Source organism: Scardinius erythrophthalmus (assembly GCF_964197995.2).
Source record: "Scardinius erythrophthalmus genome assembly, chromosome: 18".
In the NCBI taxonomy this organism is placed as follows: Eukaryota; Metazoa; Chordata; class Actinopteri; order Cypriniformes; family Leuciscidae; genus Scardinius; species Scardinius erythrophthalmus.
In genome coordinates, this window is record NC_138238.1 from 18,259,737 (window position 1) to 18,285,133 (window position 25,397).

The following is a 25,397-nucleotide window of genomic DNA, read 5'->3' on the forward strand; positions in this document are numbered from 1 at the left end:
GACTCTGTAATATAATTATTGAACTTATTGCCTTTATTTGAAATGACTTGAGAATCAGCCCAAAGTGCTATTTGACACCTACTCTCAGTGACTATACAGACAGTTTAGATCATGAAGCATTGCAGAAACATGAATGAATAGCGCTTTTTTGCTTAAGAAAACTAGGGCACTTACTTTACTAAAAGTTAAACTTAATCCTTCAAATAACACCCTATGCGTTATTTGGGGAATCCCACCACATCCTAGCGCAGACCACATTTTTATCCAAACAAACACATTAAAATGAGGTTGTAAATTTCAGGTTTGCGCAAGAGAGTAGCACTGACCCTTATAAACCGACAAAAGAAAATTTCTTTATATTTATATCTTGACTTTCAGTATTTCCCAGAACTATTTCATGTCTTGACTCCATTGCAATGTGCATTGGAAGCACAGGTTAGAGCAAAATGTGACAACTGGCAAACGATTAGCTTAGGTCACAGATACAAGCATTTATAAGCTCTTGATGAATTTACTGTATCTTCTCTACCTTTGACAAGAAATGATAGCCTTTCTTTTCCAATCATACTAAACTGCTGATAAAACCACAGCGATTGACTTAAAACCACAACAGAAACTGGACATTAGAGGAACCAAGAATTTCCCAGAAATCCACTTGAATCCAGTAACCTAATTGCTAGTTACCATATAAAGACTTTCAGCTCATAGCTGTTAGCAACAAGCAAACAGCAATAAAAACTAGCACAGATCTGGCCTGATATACATCTCCCAGCAAACACTTTATAAAATATTAATCAGGTTATGCGGAAGGCACACAATCTGAACTCAAATGAACTGATGTAAAATATGGATTACTAGTTATATTGACACTAAAGGGGTTATTTTCCTTCCCTTAATGACTCCTACACACAGATGTGATCCGTTTCACATTCATTACAAGAAAACACAGCTGTTTATATGCTATTTGTCCAAGAATATAAAACAATTACGGTTTCTAAAGCAGTATACTGTATATTCTCTGTTTTTAATTCATCACAGCTTGGTCAAACCGTTCAATGATAGTGATCCAAAAGAATTGTTTCTCATACAGAAGAAATGACATAAGGAGCCCACATGAGTAGGCTGTTGTGTTTGTAAAGTTTGTTATTACAGCAAAATACTGTGTATACTGAGTCTTTTAGAGCACTGAGGTGAATAAAAACATTTATAATCAAAAGCAAATCACATCAGGGGCCTCAATATTCTCTCATTATCTGAGGCGCAAATTCACAAATGCACCCGCAATCAATCCACCAAATGAGGTATTTTGTACTGGATTCACAAATGTGAATGTGGAATTAACAAGACTATTACGACTAATAAAATGTATTATGACTAATAAACTTTTGCTTACTGGGAACAAATGAAACATCTGTGTAGAAATGAGAAACACTGTACGTCAGAACATCTTCCAAATGCAAACTGTTTTGTGTAAAGTGAAATCCTGTTTTTTAACGGTACTGTTGCCATGAAAATGTAAAATGCCATACATCAAAAGCAACCGTACAATATTACGAGAGTGTTACAGCTCAAATAAAACACAATATTTAACAAATAATTTACACAATTTCTATGAAATTATAAACATCACATTTCAAAAACTGGCCACATTGTAAGGGACTCTCCATTAACATTCGATTTTTTGATGTCGATTGAGCTCAACTTGTAACGAAACCAAATTACTCTTTTACTCTGACGCAATTAATGAGTTTCCTCCTTTGTAATCATAGTTCTCCTTCCTGAGGTCCTCCTACATGAGGTCTGTGCTGGAAAGGACATGGGTGATGTTTTGACTTGGGCCAGATGTTCCAAATGGGACACTGAGTTTTTGTAGAAAGGACTAGAAGGCAGATGTACATGATGAATGACCTCATTTGGAAAGCACTTCCTTCCTGAGCAGGGATGCTTTTTCTCTGCTTTCACTCTCACATACACGATTCTATGAAAAGATGTGCTCTGGATTCAACACCGTAGCATTTTCCTTATTTTGTGGATGCAATCTGTAGTTCTCGCAATTACTTATTTCATTTTCAAACAAATCTTTAAATATATTAATATAGAAGTTTAAAATGGTACAGTAAGAAACTCAACAACCCATTGCTGACTGACTAATGGGACACTTTTGGGACACTTCTTAATATAGAAGGTCAAAATGGTTCCAGTAAGAAACTGACTGCTGACTGACTAATGGGACACGCACATTTTTTTCTGCAAAAGATGGCTAAAAACTGCTGGTCTTGTTCGAAACACTGGCTCGACTGAGACAAATTTATTCCATGAGCAACAATTTGACACAATAGTTCCTAACAGAAAAGAGGGACGACAAAGACATTCAGAAGCCACAGGAATCTGATCTGTGTTTTTCATCCTTTTGACGTCAATAGAAACCTTCACAAAAGAGGCACATTCATTCAACTCTAATAACTGAAACGCTGCTGTGATATTTACTCTGATTTGTGCTCCAGGTTAATATTTTAAACAAAGAAAGACATGTCCAATGATAATCTCTGTGCAGTGCATTAAGCACAGAGGTGAAGAAACTTTACCTAATGGCGCATTTGGCATCAATAAATGCTGAAAAACTCGCATGCACCTTTAGGAACCAAGCGATTGGGCATGAATCCGGCTGATCCGGGCAGAGCGCTCCCTGCACATTCTGGGAAATGCCGCACATACCACTGGACTGCTAGAGCCGTTCTGCACTGTTTCATCGCATTTATTTTGGTTGGCCAGTGAGGTTAAATATGGATAGAGTGCGCTATAATGACTCAGCTGACCTCTGCATGATGGGTCAGCCTGATCTTAGAGTTAACTTGTTCAACTAGTGTTCATATGATGGAGATCTCACTCTCCCGCGTTTTCACCAGCAAGCTAGCTTAACCTTGCAGCAAGATTTCTATGATCAGTCACCTTTATTAAAAGAAAAAATATTTTTTATTAAAAAATTAATAAAAAAATATGGTGAATAATATAATACAGATATTAATAAGTAATTCTGTAGTATTGTTGATAGATTATATTTTTTTAGATGAAAATATTTAAAGATTATGCTTAGAATAAAAGTATTCATTAATAAAGAATTTCATTGTTTTAAGTTTTGTTTTCTTTATCATATAGGAGAAATTAATATCAAAGTGAATTTTAATACAGAAAAAAGATGCTCATAGAGAATTGTACATATGAATTGTATTTTAATGTACATCGCTGTTTGGGGTCAGTAAGATAAAAAAATACATATTCACCGAATATACATTAAAATGATCAAAAGTGAGATTAAAGACATTCATAATGTTATTTAAATGGTGTGTGTGGGGGGGGTGTAATTAAGCAGCACAACTGTTTGCAACAGTGATAATTATATGAAATCAGCATATTAGAATGATTTCTGAAGGATCATTTGACACTGAAGACTGGGGAAATTATGCTGAAAGATCAGCTTTGCCATCACCGGAATAAATTACATTTTAAAATATGTTAAAATAGAATATTTTACAATATTACTATATCTTTTTACAGTCATTGAGATCAAATAAATGCAGCTTTGGTGAGTATAAGACGCTAGACCAAAATAAACCATCTTGAAATTAATTTAAACTAATCTATGCAAGGCCAGTAGAGCTCGTCTGTTTCTCTTGGCTGAAGACTGAACACACTTACGGCTCTTTAAATGAACAAAACGGTCCATTAAAACTCCGTGGCTGTGCTTCAGAGTGATGCAGCTTTAAAACATCAGAGTTAGTATGCCTGGATTTCAGTGTGCTGACAGAGTGGCACTGGTGGTGATCCCAGAGTGCATGCTGGGAGGAGCAAAGGTGTTGAACGGTTCCTGCTAGGAGACTTCAGATCCATCTTCTGACCTGCCAGCAAACATCTTTCTGTCTCAGTTGCGTCCATCGCCAGCCAAGAGGACTTTCTGCAGCACGTGCCAAAACAGCATGTGATCTCCATTTAAATACTTTCCAGGGTGATGGCCGCCTGGAGCATTTCCCACTGGAGAGGACTCGCTGTGTGGGCTGTCTGTATTGATTTGAATTTTGCTGTTAAAATCCTCACTGGTTTTTGATGGAAACGTTAAAACTGTGCTAATAAAGTCACTATGTGTCATTAATTCAGATGGACACAAGTGCTTCAACACTTCCATAACATCATTTAAGGGAAGAAAATTGCAATATTTCAGAAACAAAAGCAATTCACTTCTGGAAAATCCCTTCAATTATGCATTCACTCCCACGTGAATCAGTCTTTGCAACTGCCAAAGCTGTTTGAGAATAATATAGTTCCCAACTCTAAAAACAGACAACCCTTTAAAAGAGTGGCTCGTCTGGCAGACTGTTTTATACTTAATATGCTGTGATTGTGACAGCGTAATAATGGTTGAAAATGGAGGGAACTTTTGAGCCAAATTCATTGAAGAACCGGCAGAAAGACGCTCGGTTAATCTGACAACTGTAGCAGAGTATGAGCAAAAACAGGCCAAGTCTCACAACCATAAATGAGTAAACCTGGCACTCACATGAATGGCACACAAAAAACGCAAACCTGATGTTGATGTCGTTTGCGTGGAACCACCAGGAAACAGCAGTCAAAACTTCGTAAGAGAGAGTGTGGAGACACAAACCAGTCCCTGATTTACATTTACTGTAAGCCACGGTGATTTAAGTCTCTTCCAGTAAGACGGACACCAACACGCCAAACTTTATAGGCTTGTAGGACCGTCAAGTATCGTGAACTATCAATTAATATATAAATATCATTAAGGTTTCGGGGAAGTGACATTAACATAACCTGAATTATCCATGACTTTGAGTTAGCATACAACTTTTTGCAAAAAATAAAGTGCCCCTATAAAAAAAATTCAGATATTACCTTTCTGTTTTTGTAAGAGGTCTGTGTAAAAGGTCAAAGTGCATGATAAATAGAGTTATTGTCTCCCAAAAGAAAGGCCAGATTCAGTTTTCAGAACTGCTTGAAACGAGTCCTCAGTAATTCAAGTCTTACACACTTATGTACTGTATGTTTGTTACGAATTTGCATAATTCCAGCCTATTTATTGGCTGCTTGCGAACACATTTTGACCTGCTCTCAAACATTGTTGAAGCTGAGGCCTGGAAGAGTTTGGTGTGTGTTGTCGACATGTCGATAAGATGCTGTTTTCTGCACTGTGAATCCACTTTGCATGCTCTTTCAAAGGATGAGGACTTGAATTGAAACCAACACCATAATGACTGTTCATTTCACTGTATATACGCTGAAAAAAATGATTCGTTGAATTTAATAAAAAAAATTATCGTAAGTGGTTGCACACAAACACTGAAAAAAATTTATTGAATTTAATCAATTTTTTTATTGTAAGTAGTTGCATACAATTGATTTTAGCTACATTTAAATAAATACATTAAGTTGAACTTAATCAATTTTAGTTCAACTTAATGCATTTGTTTAAATGTAGCTAAAATCAATTGTGCGCAACAACTTACGATAAAAAAAAAATTGATTAAATTCAACTAATAATTTTTTTCAGTGTACAAGTGCTGAGGAGGTCTCCGGAGCTGAAATTCAGATATGGTTCAAGACATACGCTGTAAGCAGTAGACCAATCACAACAGACTGGGCCATCTGGCCAATCAGAGCAGAGTAGGCTCTTAGAAAGGAGGGGTTTAGAGAGAACGAATCCTTTAATCGAACTGTTTCAGACACTGTAAGAAAAGAGGTGATGCTGCAATGCATATTATAAAATTGAGTGGTTTTTTTTTTTACCTTGGATGCCAAAGATCATCTCCAAAAAAAATTATTGACCTTTAATATAACAAAATTGGGGAAATTTAAGAATGCAGTGGGAAAAATGTTTTTTCCTAAAACAATTATATAAAAAAAAATATGCCAAACTACGTAAGGTTTTATTTTCACGCATTTACATGCAGAAATTAAAAACATGCTCATCATAGAAAAGTTTTTAATAATTTTATGCATGAATTGCATTTTTATTGATTTTTAAAAAACAAATTAAAGACATGTCTTTGACCCATATATCAAATTTAAGAAAAATGCCATGTGTAATCATCTTTGCATATTTCTTAAAAATAACTTGTCTGGCCTCCATTACCTGACTCATGTCTGCCAAGAGCTTGACTTTGGGATATAACAAAGAATGCCGTCTGTGTTCACATATCAGTTCTCTCCAGTGAGTCCAACACACCCAATTAATAGCCACTGAGCGGTTCCTCTGCTTAATACTTCACAATCCCAGCTTCCATCAACATGCAGAAACATGTAACTCAAACAGGCTAAGCCTCGCACCAGCATTACACAGCAGAACATGAATGGTGCTCATATAAAAACCTCTTTTAACCAAACGTTGACAACGGCTTCTATTCAAAGGAAAGCATAAGAATGATAAAGTCTATCTGTAGCCCTGCAGATGGGCAAATGGTGTCGTATTTGAGAGCTGTGGGGTGGATCGCCGCCTTTGTCTAAGAAGTGGCTGCTTTCACAATAGTGCTCATTATGAGGCATCTTCACACTGTGAATTTGACATGAACACTTTCTCTGTTGGATCACGCTGTATGAAAATAAAATGTTAATTGTACGCAGATGGTGCATGAGCTTGAAAGGAAAACAGACAATAAAGGAATGTTTCAAACATCTGACATCCAAGATCAAATAAAGACGCACAAGGTCTCGAATCAGACGAAAGCCAAATGTTTCCTCCCCAAAAGACTTTAGACTCTGCAAGGGTTTTAACAGAAAGACATGTGATTATTTCTATAGGAATCGGTAGAAATTCTTCCCTATTTAAACAGGAAAGCTGCAAGTCTTTCAGTCAAGAAGAAGCAGGCTGTCACAAGCTTTAAATAACATTGAACATCATTTATAAGACCACAATTAAAGTACCTATCCTAAGTTTATTGGGTGAATCAAAAAGCCTGAGGATGTGTGTTTTTTGCAAATGCATGCAATCGCATGTTTTTGGATATTGTAAACTGTACATTTATATGATTTGACTGTAAATATAACCATTAAGCACTATCCTTCAAAGAATTCTTATTACTGGCAGTAAGACCAAAAGGATGCTTTCAAAAAGGTCTAATATTAATCCTATAATATTGTTGGAAGGAAAAACTAGATCAGTTCCAAAAAAGAAAAAGAAAAAGTCAAAGACACTGTGAATGTCTCTGAGGTAATTGCATCCATCTTTCAAAAAATTTACTTTTTGATGCATCAACCTGGAGGAGAGGCTAAAAACAGACTGGGCCTTATAATGAATAATAATTTAAATTTCAAACAATAAACTTTCATCACGCAAAGTTTTCATATGAAATTAATTACTTTTATGATACTTTTTTGGAGTTTGACAGCCGCTGGTTCCCAAGCAGCTCAGGCAACCTGCTAAACATCTCTTTATGTCTTTCATGGAAGAAAATGTCATACAGGTTTGGAACAACATAAGGGCGAGTAAATGATGACAGAATTTAAATTTCAAGTGAGCTTTAAAGTCAGCATGAAACGGAAGCTGCGATAGTTAACTAGTTAACCACATTTTCTACTGAGTGAGAGAGGAAATACTGCAGTAGATTTACTTATAATGCCATATTTTATTGTCATGAGTGAATATTATAGAAAAAATCCACACTAATATTAATAATACAGGTTTGCAAGGCTGTTTACAAAGAGGTGCCAGCAGGACGCGCTTTCCAGCGCTTTCCAGTGGTTTCCCCGGTAACGGCTGTACACAAAGCAGCAACGCTCATAAACACTGCTTTATCAGGAAAGATAAAGAAAGATTCAATCGTAATAACAAAGAAACTTTTCTAAAGACCGTCAGTTCACTTCAGATACGTTAATACAGTATAAAAACACGCGCGCCGCGAGAAAAAAGACACTCTCACCCCCACACGTCTCGTGCCCATTCTAGTCAATGCTTGTGTTTCAGATCGAAGCTTCCCAGAAGCGGCTCTCCGCGCCGCTTCGCTAAATATATGCGCCAAGTCTATTTTGACGCACCGCGTGGAGGACGGAATAAAACCTTGTCGCAGCTGTAATGCGCCGCAGACGTGTGTTGTAAATGAGGGGTGAGACTGTGTCGCGCAGCGCCGCGTTCCGATTAAAGCGACATACACCGGTATTGCGGTATATTAAAAATTCATATCGTAACAAAAATAAACACCGGTATTCGGTATGAACCGGTAAACCGCCCAGCACTATTTTGAACCACAGTGTTTATCTATGTGCACAATTACATTTTACAGAGGACAGATTCCAGATCCTAAGAGACTACAATGGCGGCTACGCACAAAAGCTTCTCCTGAAAGACGGAGCGGTTCCCACTTTGTCGGGACAATCAGTTGTTTATGGATCACAACCTGTATGCATGCTTTATTATTTGTTGTTATGTTTTCTATTAACAGTTCCAATTTATGTTGTTGCTGCAATGAAAACAATGTGCAAAACTGTTTGGCTCCGCTAGCCTGCTAGCTAACATTAGTGTTGGGCTCAGATCTACTAAACAGGGCAAATTAGAGTGAGAGTGCAATTCCAACAAAGCGCAGATAGTAGTGGAAAGATCTGCACGTTATCTAATGACAACGCACAAATTAAAGAACGCAGACACAGCCGGATAATTTGACCAACGCAATCTACCAAGAGCAGTGCAAATTAGCGTCTGGTTTAAGACACTTTTTTTTGCCCGTTAAATACTGGCACAAATACCATTAAACTGACTGACTAGTGCAAACCTTAGTAAATCACCTGCATTTAAGTACTCTCCTCCCATAAATTTTACATCTAAAAGGGAAACTAAAAAATAAGCCGCAAAAATAACCCTGTCCACGCCTTACAGTATAAGCGCTATTTCTTTACTGCGTGTCTTAAGTAAATCCTGGCAGTAGTTTTTTAACATCAAAAAAGGGTTTACACTGGCAAAGGCTGTTACTAAACCTGGCTCTTAATGTAGTGTTTAGCTCTGAGGCTCTTGTGCATGATCCTCTTGTTCGTAAACACTCAAATCGGGCTTGAATTGGTATGGCAAAATTGATGCCATCATTAATATTTACACCTGAGCCAATGAAACTCTGTGTTATGGTAAGGGGAATGACATTTCCGGAACATGCTCACATCACAACAAACTGGGCTAGCAAACCAATCAGAACACATTTTGTATTTCGGAAGGAGGGGCTTCATCTAAAGAGGAGGATACCCCTATAAAGCCGCTGTAATGCATACACAGTCATCCTTTTGGAGGGACTTCTGATCATTTTTACCATAAACACTTACAAAGTACAACGTTTTGAAGCCAAAATAGTGGGAGGAGGGGGGAGGGGAGTAAAACATAAACTTCGTGAATTTACATAAATTTCTTTTTTTTTTTTTTTTAAAGCAGCATTTTCATCATCAGTGATGGGCATTTATTTAAATAATCTGAAATATTCAGGTCATTGACAAGAGCCTAAAAGCCTCTGAAATATATGATGACGCACACACTGCCCCGAGAGCAGATGAACTTGTCCTACCACGTGATGTCCTAAGGCCCACACACTACCCATGTCTCTGCTGAGGCTACTGGGATTATAAAACCCCTGCTCATTCAGGATAAACTTAATTCTTCATAATATTTCTTTCTCCAAAGCAAAGTGGAAAAAAAATCAGCTTACAGTAACAAAGAAATTACAGTCCAATCCCGTTCCCTATGTTAGGTCTAGAGGTCCACTAATTAATACAAACGTAGCGTCTTTTCAACCGTGCCTATATCATCACAACAGACAGAGTCTGGATGGGGCCTGTAGTTTCCTGATAGGACCAGCAGAATTGAGAGAGACGCGGAGAAGGAGAGAAAGAGTTGGTTATGCACACATGGGGTTTACCTACCACAGTCTGCTTTTTATTCCAAATTCAGCAGACAGAAAACAGAGAACGAAAGAGAGAAGGAATCAAGAACAAAGGTAAAAATATCACAAATTAAGGTAATTTGACTCTCCACAAGAGCTGTATCATCAGTTTTAATTTTATTTGCTTTTATTTCCATTACTTCATGCCATAATGTTTTTTTTTTTTGTCTTTTAGTGAACATCCAAGAATTAGCTTTTTCATCTTCTAATTTCCACACACAATACCCTGGCGCTCAATTAACTCCACAGAAAATAATTGACCATACCTGCAGTGTTGGGGAAAGTTACTTTTAAAAGTAATGCATTACAAATTGCGTTACTCCCAAAACAAGTAACTTATTGCGTTACTTAGTTACTTTTTGTGAAAAGTAATGCGTTACATTACTTTTGCATTGCTTTTTCTCTTCTGGGCTGGGCTTGCTTGTTTGTTTTTTAATAACAACAAAAAAAAGTTATATTTTTGGCAAATGTTAAGGCCCTTTCACACCAAAAGTGAAATGAATAAGCCTCAGACTGAAGGAAATACATATTTACTCCTGTACAGTAAAGGGTGCAGCTCAAAAAAACTTTCAGCTGCTGTTCTGGATTAAAGAACAATAGGATACAAGTGAAGGAAGTTCAACAAGTTCCAAAAAAGTAATTTGTGCTTATTAGTATGGTTGAATTAGATAATTGAAGGCCATCAGCAAAGACATTGGTTAATAAAGTGAGATTAAATACATAAAGTATATTTGTGTAATTTAATATAGTTAATTATAAAACACCACCTCCTCACTTTATTTGTCTCAACATGGGGACAGGAGAGCTGTCAGTCAATAAATGTGAAAAAGTAACTCAGATATTTTGCTGTAAATTAAAAAAAGTAATGCGTTACTTTACTAGTTACTTGAAAAAGTAATTTGATTACATAACCCAGGTTACATGTAATGAGTTACCCCAACACTGCCTGTGCATGGCTGACTAACAGGCCTTTTGCTAAATCAAACCATCCATTACTCTATAAAGTCTCATAAAATTCTGTGATGCTGACAAAGTAATCATCTAAATCAGATCCGTATGATGTGTTGATTATCTAATGAACTGAACGGATTGCTCAAAAGAAATTTGAAATTGAAAGCACTCCCTGTGAACTGATAGTTTGGGATAGGTCTGAACTAGTCTGTACTTCCTGAATGCCGCAAGAAAACGTTTGTCCACTTGATTGTTCATATACTTGCAGTATTATAAATGCAGCATGTTGCAGACATGAAAATTATTTGTATATCATTGCATTGAATATTAAAATATCAAACCAAGTAGTATTTATTTTGAAAAAAAATAAGCAAAAGCACATTCTTTATGAAAAAAGCTCACAAAAAGTTTTAAATTAAGTGTTGAGAACATTTTTAGGTGCGGGTTAAATTTTTGGGGATGTGTTCAAAATTGTGGGGGTGGTATGACTATTAAAGAAATGAAAGAAGTGAAATAAGTCTCTTTCACTTAACAAGGCTAAGTTTTTTGGATCAAAAATAAAATAAAAATGGTGTGAAATATTATTAAAATTTAAAATAAAGTTTTCTACTGTATTATATTTTAAAATGTCTTTTATTCCTTTAATAGCAAAGCTACATTTTAAGAAGCCATTACTCCAGTCGTCAGTGTATTTAAAAAATAATCTTACTGACCCCAAAACTTTGAATGATAGTGTATGAGCCATACTCTAAATTCAATTACAATGCTGTCAAAAAGAGGACAGGAAATTCAGTCCAATCTGATGCAAAACTGACGTGTATAGTGATTACCAAACAGCTAGGGATAAAATTGAAATCTTAAAAGATTATAAATCATAAGCAATAATATGACCTTGCATAAGGAAGAGGTAGAACATCAGATGTGTGAGAGTCTGCTGAACAAAGCCGTACGGTCTGCTGTGATTTCATAATATAACACCTATTCAAAGAACAGTCAATTGCTGTATTTATCTGACGTGCTATTACCAAATTGAGAGACGCAAAGCTATGGTAAAAGTGTGAGGGTTCAAATCACCCAAGCTTATGATATAAATCTACAAATGGGATCATATACTACTCACACACAACAGCGTCATCACAACAGAGGAGTTTACCTCACACTCTAACATCTATAGATTCGTTGGCAAAACACGTTTAAATTTTTTTTCGGTTATCTAAAATAATTGTGATTTGATCGAATAACGATGATCAGACTACTATTTAATAATCGCAACAGTCCCACAAGAAAGGAACTTATAAGAATAACCGATAACTCTAAAATGGCCAAGCTTGATATAAAAGTAAATAGGCCTATTTATGCAAATCTATGATCTATTAAACAAGATTCAGTGAGCATTGTAGTCACCAGATGGTTGAATGTTGGCCCATCATCTTCACAAAAATCTGCACGCAGCATGCGGTCTCTGTGTGTCCACTATTGAATAATCAATGATTTAGAGATTTTAATTGTCAGATACAAATGATATAAGAGACTTCCTTGAGGTCCCCTGAGAAGGACATACCTGTTCTTTTCACCATGAAACTTAGCGCCTCTGCTCATATACAGCACTAATGGCTCAGAGCAGTACTGAAGGATGTGTTCCTGAATTCCCTGGGCTACACTTTCACCTTCACGGACCCTTTAATAGTGTCCAGACAGGCCAAATACTTAAAAAAATGAATGTGCTTTCCACATCCACTGATAAAAGTATGCTTTGATTTGTAGTCACTCAAATAAACGAAAGAACAACCAGTTTCAGGACATCCGATGTTTGAATTGACTTTGCATGTGCACCTTGCACATTCCTGCAGCTGTAACCACTAAAATTTGATTCAGCTTTCATAAACATGAAGGATTTCTGCATAGACAACATTCTGCAATAACTGCTCGAGAAAAAAAAGATAGCTGGGTTGTTGTCATACTATAGGCTACGGAGTAAGTTGTCACAATGGAAGCTGCTGTTAAACAGCCTATATTGGTTAACATGAACTAACAATGAACAATACAGCATTTACTAAGCTTTGTCAATGGTAATTTCAACATTTTTTAAAACTTAAGTTGTTAATATTTGTTAATACACTTTGAACTAGCATTAACAAACAATGTGCTTTTTTACAAACTAACGTTAACGGAAATTAATACATGCTACATCCTAAGTGTTAGCTGATAAATATACCCCCGGTTTCACAGTCAAGGCTTAAAGGGATAGTTCACTCAAAAATTTAAATTGTCATCATTTACTCAACCTCATGTTGTTCCAAATCTGTATGAATCTTCTGTTGAACACAAAAGAAAATATTTTAAAGAATGTTGGTAACCAGACAGTTGACGGCACCCATTGACTTCCATAGTATTTTTGTCCTATCGAAGTCAATGGCTCCCGTCATCTGTCTGGTAAACAACATTTTTTTAAATATATCATTTTGTGTTCAACAGCATAAAGAAACCCAAACCGGTTTGGAACAACTTGAGGGCGAGTAAATGACGACACATTTTTCATTTTTGGGTGAACTATCCCTGTTTTATCTCAAGATGCACACCAGTAATGTTTTTTTCTTTAAGGCATGTTTTTAAAAAAAGCTATTAAATGTCCTAATTGACCTAAGGCCCTAATCCTGGCTTAGTCTAAAACCCTGTATGTGAAACTAGGCCTTAGGCTACTAACGTTACGATACTTTATTGTAAAGCCTTAACATTGAAACATTTAAAACATGTGAGATCTTGCCCAAACCTGACATTTATGAGAAATATTGTCCTGAGAACATGACAAATGGCAAAAAGCAGTTTAAAATATAAAACAGAGATATTATGTTGTTGGAGTTGTTTATATTTGTTAACGTAATGTGGTTTATTCTTCTGGAACATGGAGAAAAGCCCCAGACTGAGGAGAATCCGTGTCCATTAAAGTGACTAAAGCAGTGACACGTTACACTTAATCCACCAATTGCAGATTATCATGCAGCCAGATTACAGATGCATGCAATAGCTTTGCAAAATCATTTTACAGTAGCACACATTTATGGGCTGTGTCAAAAAACCTGGTGAGCTTCCTACCTAGACATCTTTTTTAGCCACAACAGGCAAATACGGTGACCCAAAATGCTATCTAGGTTGACAGCTCAGTAGTTTGTAAGACAGTCATCATTTAGATAATAATGTGCAATAATAATAATGTCCTACTTCTGCACAAGTCCGGGCAATATGCTGTTTGCTTTATGTAAACAAATCCCTTAGGAGGATGCATCCAGCCGCACGTGAGTTGACACACACATCCTATAATCTCAACCAATAAAGATGCAACATCTGTGCAACTTTAAAACACCAAACGTAAAGAGTCTCATTAAAATAAAGCCATACCTTCTGATGGACTTTCAGATCTCAGCGACTAGGTTTGTTCATTAACCGGCGTTTAGTGTGATGCGCCTTCTTCGCAGAAGAAATATATTGTCAAAGCATAACTAAACAGTACGAAAGAAATGTGATTTTACATAGTCAAATCCTTAATCCAAAGTTTGCGACAACGCTGTAAATAAAAACCATGCTGTCAGCCTCGTAAATTCCCACTCTTGAAGCCCAGCACAGGGCGGAGAGTTTCAGTCTAGTTCAGTTTCAAGCTGCAAAAATACACCCACACGCTCAGAAAGAAACTGAGTGGGCGGAGACTACATAGACGTGCAGATGTCACTAACCAATCAGCGGCACCCATGGGCGTAATCTACTGACGCCTTCTAGTTTAACCGCAAAAGGATGCAGAAACCGCTGTTGTGCGTCATTTAAAGCTAAGAACGTCAAGTGCTGCATTAAAATGAACATACAATGCCTGTACATTGCCTTGAGATGACATCAAGATAGCCTATTTTGGGACTACTTTCCCCGTCCTAAAATATTGGTCTTCATTTGAACCTCTAACATAATTTAACAATAATAGCCACTCTTATCTATAACACATTTTTAAGACTTTCTAATTGAGCTATTCAGGCATGATGTCAATTTGTAGGTCATGGGTTCCCTAGGGAATTTTCAGTGGGGTTTTAGAAATGTGGTTTTTGGTTTAGGAGTAAAATAAGTTTTGCTTTTACTTAATGAGGCTTTCACATTTTGTTCTACATGTTATATAATTCTGAAGCCATGCTATCTATAAAGGCCTAGTCAAGTAGGCCTAGTCAAGCATTCAAACTTACATATTAGTGGCAGGCCATTTATATTGTTAACTTGTTTTCTTTTTTTAAACAAATCCAATTTAACATGTGAGGTATGAATATGTATAATTTATGTACAACAATTATGAAATCTCTTGAAGTAAAGTCAATAACAGACTGTATTTTACACATATGCATCCAAAACTGCTATTTTAAAAACACAGGAAATTCCAGAGGAAACCCTCAGCTTGAAAATCCTAATTCTCTTCCAGGTTTTAGGACCACAAACTTAACAGCTGATGTACATTCCCCATGTATTATTATATATTTATTCTTGAATGTTTAGTCATCATTACATACATACATAAAAGCTTGAGCAATGTTCTGGTTGTGCTATTATGTGACTTTCATGCAATACACGATGATATCTGTGGGTCAGATGTCTCCTTTCGCCTTATCATGTGGAAAGATCAAGGTAACTATCATTGCACTTTCAGTTGCACGTGAGGGAAACTGAAGTAACTCAAACTGACAGCTCCACATGCAGTGTTATAGTGCCGCCATGGACTAAATGTCTCAGTAATGAGATCTCTCATCCATGGATTCAGTTTAGCTGTTCAATTCAAAGTTACAATGATTGCTTTTCAGAACAGAGACCCGCTTCGAACAGAGATCAGTGTATTCGCTATTGAATTTGGACGCAGTAACTGTAGCAACCGTAATTGGAAAGTGCCATAGAAAATGAACCAAATGAGAGGATAATCTAAAGAAAAGGACATGTCCAGCAGGAATTCACACACACATTCAGAAGATCCTGGGTAATGCTAATAGAGCTGTATAGGAAAGAAAAGTACATAGTTTGAGAATATTAGACCCGACCTCTCTTTGTTTGGCTAAAAAAAATTGTAACACATGTTTCTTGAATATAACATCTGGATGAATATGATTTTTTTTTTCTTCGGCAGTGGTGCATGTCTTTAATTCAGACAGGTACCACTCCTCCTTCTGGCACAGAAAACCACATTTGATGAGAGGAAACAAAAGTAAACATAGGACGATAGGATTGTCCCTAAAGAACCAGAAGATGCTGATCCCTATTTTGATTGGATCTGCATGTGGATGCATCCTCTTCCCCTTCCTGAAAATGAACAGCATTCCTCCTGCAGGATGGACAAAATTCCGGCTGGGATTTTCCAGTGCTTACTTTGGACCCGAAATGCACAGTTTAGGCCTATTTTACATTTACATTCATTCATTAACATACAAACTCTTTCCTTACTAAATTCTCAATACTCAAAAATAAAAAGGACTTATAATTGATATAGATAGAAATGGAATGCCATGCAATGGAGAGCTCTGTTCTGTTCTTAAGCTCTGCAGTTGCTACTTGCCACTCAATCTTACGTTTTTGTCATGAGGTGTGAGAGCTTTGATTCCACACACTGATATAATAGCCCACAGCCCACGACTGAAAGCAGAACAAATCAGATATGCTGCTCCACATGAGGGCACATTTGCTACACAGAGGGAGAAGAGAAAAGGAACAGATATCTTTGAATCACCCTTGCAATGAATCAATCCCTGCATGGGGGAGCTATCAGAGATTTAGTGCTCTGTGTTGATGAAGGAATGCAGGTAGAAAGAGGAGAGAGCATGCATGTCATTATAGCTCTATCAGCATATGGAAGACATTATGTCCTGACCTGCAGTTTTAACCCTGTCTGAACCCTGTGCTCTTTACTGCTTTATGGCTTGTGCACTGCGGTGTGTGTTTGTCGTTCACACTCTCTCATGCTGTTACATGCTCTAGCTAAAAAATACTTGCCATTTAATCACTCATTTGGTGTCATAATTAAGATTTGTCCAACGTATGATTTCCTTTCTTATGTGGCGGAAATGGGCTTCCATAAAAACCTAATCAAAAGAATCAGAATTTAATTGAGAAATTGTGAACTACACTGTAAAAAGTGAACAGTTGGATCAACTTAAAAAAATTACTTCAATTGGTAACACCTAAAGAAATTAAGTTTTCTCAACTTAAATTATCACGTAAAACGTGTTCACTTTTTACAGTGTAGACCAAAATCTGAAAATCTGTATGGTATAGTCTATACCCAGCCCTAGACATCAGAGGCTCTTTCAAAAGCCTTCATTTGACTCGTATCATATTAACATGCAATGTGTACAATATAAAAAAAAAGTGTTGTGATGGCAGATTTTCTTGTCTACTTATAGTGTTTTTTTTTCAGGTGTGGCTAAGCATCCAACGAGAAAATGTGAAGATCGTATTCAGAACTAAATCATCTGGCACATGTGACATTTTGAAATCTTATACAAAAGCCATTGAGTCTGTTCCTCTATATTGTCAGTTATCTGTCACAGTGTATTAGGGATTTGAGGTTAAATGTTGTTTATGTGGCTTCTGTGTCTGCATCCCCACTAACCAACACTGGCAAGCTCTACTGCTCCAGTTCTCCAGGCTAAACCAGAGAGAGAACGGAAATGATTACACGTCAGAGGAGTAAGTGCTTCCATAGCTCCCCACAAACATTGTTTATTAGCCACAGATAAAGACAGCCAGGAGCCTAAACACTGCTAAACTCGTAGTAGCTCAGGGGCGACAAGACGATACTTCATTATCCCTCTACTCTCTAGTTCATTATCTTGTGACCATAAACTGTTCAGGGAAGCTTTTGGAATGTGAGATACTACAGAAGACTACAAAAGATGTACAGAATCATTATTTTGGAAGCTTAAGTTACCGTATAAAGGTAACTGATGAAAGTTCTTCATTGAAGTTTAGCTGATTACTGATGAAATTAAATGAAAGCAGCTAAATCTTAACCCTGATGGGAAAAAAAAAACCTTAGATCACCATGAAGTTCCAGGATGGTGTGGTAAAGTGGTGTAAGATGAGTAGAGGAAGTTTTTGTCTGGATTTAATGTTGGGACATTGACACTGTGAACCAGGATGTCAAGGTGAGGGGAGTCCCGCGGGGAGTCCCAGGAGTTTCTCAAAGCTGATGACAGGCTTCTTTTAAACACTAGTGTATAATATTACAATGCATGACAGGGCTGTATTAGCCATTGCAACTTCAAATACATAACTGAATTGTCACTACTGAAGCCTATTCAGCTACAAAAAGCATATTTTCTTGTGACCCATGATCCTGCTAGTTAAACTTCTTCCTTCTGTGCTCCGCTAATGAAAGTATTTGGTGTAGTCTGCCAATCTAACAATTCTGACTTTTTTCTTGCAATTGCGAGTTTACAGTATATCTCACAATCCTGAGAAAAAAGTCAGAATTGCGAGTTGTAAAGTCACAATTACCGTATACATTTTTATAAAACAAGCTTCTATGTTAAGTCCAATATTCACTGTTGTTCAGCTCTGATGGGAGGCTTTGAGAACTGACATCATCGATGTCATCATCTTTTACAGTATGGAACGGAAAAAGCAAACCCTCCTCAGTAGGAATATGAGCAGGGCTCCACTCCATGCCATCTATCTCCACCAAAATACCCACAGGAACGGACGTTGGTGCCAGCTCTCGCACCTGATCAAACTCAGTGACAGGTTCAGACTTGGGACGAATATGGCTTCTGGCGTTGGCACGGGCTCTGGCTTCATGGCGGGTCGTGGGCTCAGGATCTGAGTCTGCTGAGGGATTTACACAAGTAAAGATGAACCACCTGACAATACGGTGGTATTGTTCAATAATCATCAGGCATTTCAGTAAAGCAGGAAGCAGATTTCACTACACAAAAAGCGTGCCAATAGAGACCTTGATTTTGTTTCGAACATCCAGAAAAAAAACCCCGGATCATCAATGTTTCATCCTTTTGATATTCAAAGCTTGCACCTGCCAGGCAATACTTTGCAATTTCAGCTTTTTGCTCTCGTGCCTTTCATCTTCATCATCATCAGATCAATCATAACAGCATGAGCCTTTGTTAGTAAGATCCCAGATTTTCTTGTTTCCTCAGACATTACTATTCCTTTGGATGGACTGTGTAATCCCGGATACACCATGTGGCATCTGGTTATGATTATTCCTTCAATGCTTTTATATAAAAAAGTGACTAGTCACTCTTTTCTGTGATCAGGCTTTACAGGCAGTGAAGTGAATTGTGCAAAGTGCAAACGTTTTACTGGTTTTCCACTTCAGCTGACATAATAATGTTGATCATGAACTTAATATTGAGTGTAATTTACATTTCTGTGTTAATTGATTTAAAAAGATAATAATAAGCATTTTAAATGAAGTTGTCCAGCGTCCCTTGCATAGGACTGGATAAGGAAAATAAATGCTGAAAAGGCTGAATTGTATTTTATGTTTTGTTTTTAGTAAAGGGAAAGACATGTTATTTAATGCAGTTGTGTTTGACATTTAAAAGAGCTTGTTATGTTTCTTTTTTGTGGTTACCATTGAGTTGAAGAATAGTGCTCATGGTTAGATTGTGGGTGGTTACTTGAGCACTAACTGAACTACTGTTAGTGACAAGAAATGTTTTACTTGTTCACGAAATTTACATACTAAATAAGTAGTATATAATTGGTTCCAGGATCACTACTCTACAACTTACTGAATATAATTTCAATAAAAGTTGTCATAACTCAAAAATATTGATGCAAACTATTGTGTTATTTACTTCTCAATTTATTTTTGGTTGTTGTTGAGACAAATCAGTTGTTTTTAGAGTGTAGTGGGAAAGTGGGCATATTTGAACACATGGATTGTCTTTATGAGTGAATCATAAAATCATTTCCTCAGTTGATTATACAGCCGAATCACCAACCCTATCTCACGACGAATTCGTAACAATTTAACAAAGTGGCTAATTCGTACGAATTCATACGACCTCACTCGTACAAATTATTACGATTTTTGCTAAATCGTACATATTTTACGAATTGGCGAATTCGTATGAATTCATACGAATGGCCTACCCCTGACCCCGCCCCTAAACCTACCCATCACATGGGTTTAGACAAATCGTACAAATTTGTACGAGTGAGGTCGTACGAATTCATCCGAATTAGCCAACTTTTTATCATTCGTACGAATTGTTACGAATTGGTCGTGAGATAGTGTTGCAATCACTGATATTCAGAACAAGAGCATGTTTGTTTGTGTTCTCTCAATAATGAAAGATCTTAAAAAGATCACACTCTGTAATCCTTGTTTTCACACACTCCAGTACTTCCTCTTTGCAGCTTCTGCATGCCCGCTGCTCACCTCCACGCCGTGACCACTTCAAAGCTCCCAGTTCCCCTGCTGAGGCCCAGAGCAGGAAGCACAGCTGGCAGCTCTTCACTGGAGAACTGGAAGGTTTTGCTTCTGCTCGTGTTCCCCTCTGTCCTTCTAGTTTATGGGGGCCAGAAGGGAGTAGTACTAGTTTACGGTAGTCCTCCACCTGATGACATGTCCATATTCCCTCAGAGAACCTGACTCTGAGACCTTCTTGTTTCCAACAATGTATCTATAGCTTTGTATAAGAGCTAACGCACGTATTGGTTCCTTTTAGTAACATGTAAGTCATTCTAGTACTCATTTGCAACTGAAAGCAAAGTAGGAGTTTCTCTTGTAAATCACTGACTGTTAACAGACAAGATCAGCCAGATACAAGAGCTCTTTCTGTTTCTCTTCGGGTGGAGAAAGAGAGAGAGAGACCGCTGCTGATGTTTTTATCTAAACAGCAGTGCAGACAGTAAATCCACTGCTTGTCTCTAACTATACATTGACGTATAGTTCAGGGGAGATGTTCCAGATCCCTGGTGACTTTTCAGTATTTATAGCTGAGGTTGTTCATCAACATTTAAGACAGTCTGGAGAATGTGGATAAAAGCATGTGTATATATACACAAAATACGATCTAAACCAATTTGAAGTGATGCATCATACTTTAGCTAACAAATCATCATCTGCATATATCTCTATAGTGTTCTCAATATCAGACTCTAAAACATACTAGAATAAATTTGTAAGAATTACAGTAACTGCAATTCAGTGCTTGCAAGGACACTCTCTTTTCAACACTTGCCAGAGCTGAGGGCTTCATTTGGTCATTGTGCTGCAAAAGTTTGCATTTAAACGTTCTCATTTAAAAGGTGTTTTTCACTTTTCATTTCAGCCTCTGACTTGCCAAAATTCTCCACTACGTGCAGAAAATCCAAAAGTCCCCTCTCTTTTGTGTTAGCTAAGGGCAAATGGCCATTCATTAATCTTTTTGAATGCAAAGACCAAGTGCAACTGTGAGCAGGAAAACTCCACAGTCAATGTTTCAAAAAGAAGTCGTTTTGGATCCAAATAGGCTATATTTGACACTGTTTTTGGTACATATTTGATGGTAATTTATTGATTACAAACAAGTTAATGATAAGCATAAATGCATAATCAATAAATAACAATAAATTACTTTTTAAATACTCTGTTCAAACATTTGGCGTCAGTAAGATTATTTGGTAACAATGTACCATAAGGTTTTATGTAATAACTGACATGAACTAACCATGAGCAATACACATTTTACTGTATTTGTTAATCTTTTTTAACATTAGTTAATAAAAAAAATTGTCTGTTCATGTTAGTTAACAGTGTATTGCCTAATGTTTAAATATACAACTTTTAATTTTAATAATTTATTAGTAAATGTTGAAATTAACATTAACAAATATTAATAAATGCTGTAGTAGGTCATTAGTTCATGTTAACTAAAGTAGTTAACTAAGGTTAACTCATAAAACCTTACTGGAACCTAAACCTTACCTTACTTAATTTTTTTAAAAAATGTTTTAGAAAGAAGTCTCCTGCGCTCACCAAAGCTGCATTTATTTGATCAAAAATACAAAAACAGTAATATTGTGAAACATTATTACAATTCAAAGGAATAAATGAAATTGTTATTGTAATGGCAAAGCTGAATTTCCAGCAGCCATTACTCCAGTCGTCAGTGTCACATGATCCTTCAGAAATCATTCTAATAGGTTGACAGTTGCGCTGCTTATTTTTGTGGAAACAATTTTTTCAGGATCCTTAAAGGGTTAGTTCACCCAAAAATGAAAATTCTGTCAGTAATTACTCACCCTCATGTTGTTCCAACCCCGTAAGACTTTCATTCATCTTCGGAACACAAATTAAGATATTTTTGATGAAATCTGAGTGCTGGATCACTCCTCCACAGGCTTATGGACACTATAACTTGCTGGCCCAGAAAATGTATTAAAGACATCGTTAATATAGTCCAAGTGACTCCAGTGGCTCAATCTTAAGTTTATAAAGCGACGAGAATACTTTTTGTGCGCAAAAAACAAAAATAACGACTTTATTCCACTTTGGGCCTCGAGTTTTTTCACGTAGTGTTTTTGCGTAGCGCGTCTGTGTTGCACGTCACCACGCATCACACACATGACCAGCATCGCCCAATAGTGAGCCTACCTGGTGACGTGCAACACAGACGTGCTGCGCAAAAACACTACGTAAACTAACTCGAGGCACAGAGAGAGAAAGAAATGAAAAGTGGAATAAAGTCGTTATTTTTGTTTGTTTTTGCGCACAAAAAGTACTCTCGTCGCTTTATAAACTTAAGATTGAGCCACTGGAGTCACTTGGACTATATTAACGATGTCTTTAATACATTTTCTGGGCCAGCAAGTTATAGTGTCCATAAGCCTGTGGAGGAGTGAGACAGCACTCAGATTTAATCAAAAATATCTTAATTTGTGTTCCGAAGATGAACGAAAGTCTTACGGGTTGGAACAACATGAGGGTGGGTAATTACTGACAGAATTTTAATTTTTGGGTGAACTAACCCTTTAATAAATAAAAAGTTAAAGAACAGCATTAATTAAAAATATAAATCTATTACAAACATTAATCAAATGAATGCATCCTTGCTGAATATAAGTTAGGTTCTTATAGCACATATTTCATAATACTTCGCAATGCTTGTCATTGTAGATAACACTACAGATGTCTTCATCCATGAGCTTCACATCACAATGGCCGTCTGTGGCACTGTTTTAACACTTGAGACTTTTGTCCTGGGAAGGAGGATTAACTGTCATGGAATGATAAATGTTTAAAGGCCCTCATGGGGGCATTCACAGGATGAGGCGACATGACATGGCCTAAGAGGTGAGCAAATATAGTCATGATGAAAGATGTGCATGTGATTTATTGCCTCTGTTTGGCAAGATTTCAAAGTACCACTCACATATTTTGTTTCATGTGCAGAACAATCAAGATTAAATAAGTTATTCAGGTTTCACGTTGCTTCCTCTCTCCTTTCCCCTATACAGCCCTCATAAGAACTCATGGGCTTCCTAAATCCTCTAATCTATTGTAAACGGCAGTGAATATCTATCAGCGCTGCTGCCATCCAGTCACAATATAACATGTCTGAGTGTTTGGCAGGCTGAGACTAGACAGTGTGGGTGGCATGTGTGATCTACCAGAGAGTGCTCAAGCAAACTACACATCAATAGGATTAAAGCGGAGGGAAATAATCAATCTGTAATCCTGTTTGCCGTATTTTGTGTCCTTCGAAGAGATGAAAGCTAGTTCTGTCTTTGGCAAACCACTGGCTTCTTTATTCAGCTGTACTGGCACTTCTCCCAATATTATCTCACTTTACCAAAATGCTTCGCTTTTGATATTCATTATTCATGAAATTGTTTGAAAGCATAGCCTTTAATAAATGGGTGAGTACATCATACAAATGTAATTTCCTCATACATGTATACCCATATATGCTAGTATGTGGTTTGCATAAGATTTGTGGCATATCTGGAACATACATTTGCTTTTGGTGCGCTATTGCCATCTAGTGGAAAGCATGGCACATTGCTTTAAATTCAGTTTGTTAGAAGGGATTTTAATTTAAGAAGGTAAATGTGTTTAAAGAAAAACCTTTAGAAAGATGTTTGTGTCTCTTCACTTGTCCAAAAATACAGTAAAACATTGTGAAACATTACTAGAATTTAAAATAACATAATATTATTAAAAATTTAATTAAATTTCATGAGATGGCAAGCCTTTTTTCAGCAGATATTCCTCTTTAGTGTCACATGATCCTTCAGAAATCTTTTTTTTTTTCAACATTTTTTGAGAAATAGAAAGTTCAAAAGCACAGCATTTATTTGAGATAGAAATCTTTCATAACTCTAAAATATCTTTAACAGCACTTTTGATCAATTTAATGCTCCCTTGCTGGATAAAAGTATAGCAACTGGTAGTGCATGACATGACATAAAACAGTTGAAACATAGTATACAAAATAGTAATAATATATAAACATAAAAGCTTTTATAAATGAAACAAACAATAAAATAAACTTTTTATATATTAGTTTTATATTTTTCAAGACTTTCATTTGAGAATGTGTTTTAAGGACACAAGGTTATCCAGAGGACAGTGTATACAGAGAAAAACATTTGCAGAGCTGTTTTTATAATTTGAGTTCTCTGTTTGTCTGTCAAACTCATCATTCCCCTCTGTTTTTTCATAAACATCCCTTATCGTAAAATCTTTATTCTGTTACTCTTCTTTTTTCTCCCTGTTTTAATCAAAATAGAGTCTTTTTTTGTATTAAAATACTCATAAATGCATTTTTTTTTTCGTTTTAAAGTGATCAGACTCTTTTTAATTGGTGTTTATTTAACACTGTAATATTTTATACCACATTAATGATAATGATATGTCACTTGAGGTTGTGAGGATGGAGAATTTCCACACCGAAACAGACACAAAATTAAACAAAACATAAAAATTGAAAGGGAGGACTTTGACAGGAGAAAGTTAAGTTCAGCTGCAGTGTTGAAGCTCGGGGAATAAAGATAATTGAGTAAACATACTGTACATAAAGGGTTGAAAGCAATGATCAACACAGAGTAAATGATTAGCCAACATAAAATACCATAAAATAATGATAATTAAACTACTCTAAATCAGCTTATAACACACACACCAAGGGATTTCGGATATTGCCATCTTTGTGGGGCCATGTTTACCAGGCCTCACACAAACACACACACACACACACACACACACACACACACACACATACAGAACGAACCTGAGCACAGTCATGCACTCCCTGTGGTATGGCACATTTATGAAAATGCAAAAAGATATGGATTCCATTACGTACAGAGGCAGTCCTTCAGTTTAGCTGAGTCATGGGTAGTTCATGCTGTGGTCGTGTGTGCTGGCAGGAGTGAGATTGGTGATTACGCTGCTCTTCAACTTCCACCCTTTCAGCCCGCAGCTTGAGCCACTGATAGGGACAGCCGTGAAGGCTTATCAGATTCAGTGCCATGGCCCCTCCCTGTCACAGTAGTGCATGC

The 25,397-nt window shown here is 36.8% G+C and overlaps 1 protein-coding gene across 4 annotated transcripts in view; it reads right to left on the reverse strand.

Annotated features, from left to right (window-relative positions):
* rhbdf1b (rhomboid 5 homolog 1b) overlaps positions 1-25,397 on the reverse strand; it is a 51,068-nt gene that overhangs the window by 24,428 nt on the left and 1,243 nt on the right. For 2 of the 4 annotated variants that reach the window (XM_081392610.1, XM_081392608.1), the window contains exon 2: positions 25,202-25,378. The gene's annotated coding sequence lies outside the window, so the exon portion shown is untranslated. Of the gene's footprint in view, positions 1-14,267; positions 14,551-25,201; positions 25,379-25,397 lie in introns of those variants that run through there. The other 2 variants (XM_081392609.1, XM_081392607.1) reach the window with 1 other exon arrangement.